The 4,385-nt window shown below is 40.5% G+C and overlaps 1 protein-coding gene across 3 annotated transcripts in view; it reads left to right on the top strand.

The window, feature by feature from the left end:
- The window catches only part of TMEM116 (transmembrane protein 116), a 78,947-nt gene that overhangs the window by 67,420 nt on the left and 7,142 nt on the right, over nt 1–4,385 (top strand). The window lies entirely within an intron of this gene.

Below are 4,385 nucleotides of genomic sequence, written 5' to 3'. Positions count from 1 at the left end.
CCTCAGCCTCCCAAAGGCGCGGGATTACAGGCTGAACCACCGAGCCCGGCTCTTTCTTTAAATGTCTTTTATAGGCCGGGCGTGGTGGCTCAGGCCTATAATCCCAGCACTTTGGGAAGCCAAGGCAAAAGGATTGCCTGAGCCCAGGGTTTCAAGATCAGCCTGGGCAACTTGGTGTGAGACCTTATCTCTATAATATATCCAAAAAATTAGCTGGGCATGGTAGCTCCAGCTACTTGGAAGACTGAGGTGGAAGGATCGCCTGAGCCCAGTAGGTTGACACTGAGGTGACTGTGAGCGTGTCACTGCACTCTAGCCTGGGCGACAGAGTGAGACTCTGACTCAAAAAAATAAATTTTTTTTTTTTAGTATTTTAATCTTATTATACAAATCTTACTAAATAGTCCAATCTTTTTATTTCTGCAGAATCCATTCAGTTGTGGTGTTTTGAAGGGGAATTTTTGTTAAGGGCATGATGGAATAAATTTTTTTTTTTTTGAGTTGGAGTCAGGCACCCAACACTTTTCCCTAGAGCCCACAGATCACTTTTAGAACAAATAAAAGTGGCGTACTGTCACTCATATGATGAAGCTCAATAAATATTTGTCGAATAAATAAATGATGCTATAATGTGAAAAGGGTATTTCAAGGTGAAATCAGGAGATCTGTTTTTTGTACCCAGCCCTGTCACTTATTTCTTGTATGACTTTGGGCATGTCATCTCCCTTTTTTGGCCTCAATTTTTCATGATAAAATGAAGTGTTCATCTGTGTGATCTTTAATGTCCCTTCCAGTTCTAAGATACTGTGACTTTATGAAATCTTTATCTAACTGACTTTTGGTTTTTTTTGAGTCAGGGTCTCACTCTGTTGCCCAGGCTGGAGTGCAGTGGCATGCTCACGGCCACTACAGCCTTGTCCTGCTGGGCTCAGGTGATCTTTCCACCTCAGCCTTGTAGCTGGAACTACAGACACGTGCCACCATGCCTGACTAATATATATATATATTTTTTGAATTGGAGTCTCAATCTGTCCCCCGGGCTGGAGTACAGTGGCACACTCACGGCCACCCCAGCATTGACTTGCTGGACTCCAGCGACCCTTCTACCGCAACCTTCCAAGCAGCCAGAACTACAGGTGTGCACTACCATGCCTGGCTAATTTTTAATTTATTGTAGAGGCAAGGTCTCGCCAAGTTGCCTGGGCTGGTGTCGAACCCACGGGCTCAGGCAATCCATTTGTCTTGGCCTCCCAAAGTGCTGGAATTGCAGGCTGAGTCACTGATCCCGGCCTACCTTTTTGATGTACTGTGGAGACAAAGTCTCACCAACTTGCCTAGGTTGGTTTTGAACCCCTGGGCTCAGGCAGTCCTCTCACCTGTACCTCCCAAAGTGCTGGGACTACAGATGTGAGCCATCACACCTGACCTAATTGACATCTTAAGAAGATATTCTTTTTGCTTTTTTTCTATCCCTGTCCTAGATGCTCATGGTTGAAGAAGGACAGGGGCAGAAAATGCCTTTAAAATTTCGTCTTCTCACTCAGATCACTCTATCAAAAAGATACCTACCTGCACATGAATGTTTATCGCAGTATTGTTCACAATAGCAAGAACCTGGAACCAACCATGCTGTCCATCAAAAGAGGACTGGATTTAAAAAATGTGGTACATATAACATGATAGAATACTATGCAGCCATAAAAAAGAACAAAATCATGAATTTCGCAGCAACCTGGATGGAACTAGAGTCTATAATACTGAGTGATCTCTCACAGAAACAAAGATCTGAGTATCACATGTTCTCACTCATATAGTGGACCTTGAACATCTATCATAATACTAAAAGGACTGACAGTGGTGGGAAACTATGAGGGGGGGTAGGGAGGGGAAGGGAGATGGGATTAACGGTAGTCAATATCTGTCTGGGGATGGGGAGACACCCCTTATCAACAAGGGTGCCTGAATGATGCACATTTGTATACCTAACCCTTAACTGTACCCCACAACTTTATAATAAAAAATATGTTTAAAAAAAATTTCAGCCGGGCTCGGTGGCTCAGCCTGTAATCCCGCTCTTTGGGAGGCTGAGGTGAGTGGATTGCCTGAGCCCGTGGGTTCGAGACCCGCCTGGGCAACTTGGCGAGACCTCATCTCTACAGTAAAATCAAAAAATTAGCCGGGTGTGGTAGTGCATGCCTGTAGTTCCAGCTACTTGGAAGGCTGAGGCGGAAGGATCGCCAGAGCCCAGTAAGTCAAGACTGTTGTGGCCAGGAGCGTGCCACTGCACTCCAGTCTGAGCAGAGTGAGACTCCAACTCAAAAAAAAAAAAAAAAAAAAAAATTTCGTCTTCTCTCTTGCTGTAAGGAAAAAGGGCAAGGAAGAAAGCACTGAAAAATTAACTTGAAGAGGCCCCTTAAGCAGTATCCTGGACAACAGATTACAGTCTATATAAGAGCTGTTCAATAAAACTTTTTGCAATAATCAGAATATTTAATTTATAATCCACTTCAGTATCTAGCCATATGTGGCTTCTGAGCACTTAGCATGTAGCTAGTTTGAGAAATTGAATTTTTAATTTTATTTAATCTTAATTTTAATTTAACTAGCCACATGCAACTAGTGGCTACTGTGTTGTGCGGTATAGGACAATACTTTGGTTCCTTTTTCTCTTGTTTGCCTCTGAGATGCCTTACTTATGATTACTCTTTGATGTTTTAAACTTGTATGATTTCTTAGCTCCCTACAAGTTAATAAGAGCACCCATGGCTATATATCCTTTTACTAACCTAGAACTGAAAGATATTAAAAAGAAATCATTAGTTCATTTCTTTCCCTTTGGACAAATAAATGTCTAAAAATTTCAGCAGCCTTACAGGGATAGTATTTCAAAATTTTGTTCATTTTTTCATTCATTCACTTAAAAGCCAAGGGACTAAATGTAATTTGTGAGTGTTATTCAGCCACAGTTTCATTCCTTGAAGAAATTGCCTTGAAGAGACCAGAAGCTAAGAATGGAGATAACTTAAGGGAATAATTTTCTGAGGCTTGAACTTGTAGCAGGAGAACAAATTAATCTTTGAAAGAAAAACGGGAGGGATGGAAGATTAGCTCCAAAATATGGTATTCCTCTGCTTTTTATGCATATGAATGTACATTCTGTACTTCTTTTGATAATCCGTACTACATTACTAGTTTTAAGAAGATAAGCTTTATCCTAAGGTATTAACCCCACTGCCTATTATTCTATCATTATAGCTATATACATACTAGGAGCCTTGAAGATTTTTTTTCTTTGAGTTGTATCTTAAATATTCTAGCAAGACTTCGGCCATATACTATTAACAGTAAGCTTTTTATTAAAGATCCATTGACACTCAGGTAAGAACAAGAATTAAACACAAGATAGCCACCTGACAGAAGATAGAATAAAAACTGAAGAGGGAAGTGAGTAGGAGTAAACTAATTTTACTTATTTTTCTAAAATCAACACTATTTTAATTCATTTGCTATTCCTGATTTAAACTTCTCAGGGAAGATCAATGACCAATCTCTGATTACTAATTAATTGCTCATTTAATACTTATTGATCCCTAACAATGCCATTCCAAATATTATACGGTTTCTATCTTAAATCAGGAAAAAAGCTTATTTTCTGTTCTATTATTTCTTTAAATTTCCTGTTCAAAATGTACATCATAAAGTCCTAGAAGGGAGGAATAATTCTTTTGTAAGTTATTTTACTTGTCTAGCACAAGTAGGGATTTTTATTTTATTTATTTATTTATTATTTTGGTTTTTTTTTGAGTTGGAGTCTCACTGTGTCGCCCAGGCTGGAGTGTCTCAGCCACCGCAGTCTCGACCTGCTGGGCTCAGGTGATGCTTCTGCCTCAGCCTTGAAGTAGGGATTTTTAAAATGTTCTGTCTTCTATAGTCTACCACTCTTATATTCAGGAGGCTTATTTAACTCTACCCTGTTATACTAATCCTGGCCTATTATACTTTCTACTGGTCATCATATACTCAGTATTTAATTCTATCATAAGGTCTGAAGAAGTCCATACTTCTCTAGGTCTAAAAGAGAAAAGGATTGGGCCAGCCCGGTGGCTCACACCTATAATCCCAGCACTTTGAGAGCCCAAGGTGAGAGGATTGCCTTAGCCTGCTGGTTCAAGATCAGCCTGGGCAACTTGGTGAGACCTTATCTCTATAATAAATTTAAAAAAAAATTAACCAGGCATGGTGGCACGTGCCTGTAGTTCTAGCTACTTGGAAGGCTGAGGCAGAAGGATCGCCTGAGCCCGGCAGGTCAAGGCTGCCGTGGCCTAGAGCATGCCACTGCCCTCCAGCCTGGGTGACAGAGTGAGACTCCAACTTAAAAAAAAAAA

Source organism: Carlito syrichta, unplaced genomic scaffold (assembly GCF_000164805.1).
Source record: "Carlito syrichta isolate Samal-C Ts95f unplaced genomic scaffold, Tarsius_syrichta-2.0.1 Scaffold304253, whole genome shotgun sequence".
Taxonomy (NCBI): domain Eukaryota; kingdom Metazoa; phylum Chordata; class Mammalia; order Primates; family Tarsiidae; genus Carlito; species Carlito syrichta.
The sequence above is the reverse complement of the archived record's forward strand: the minus strand, read 5'-3'. Positions and strand labels throughout refer to the sequence as shown.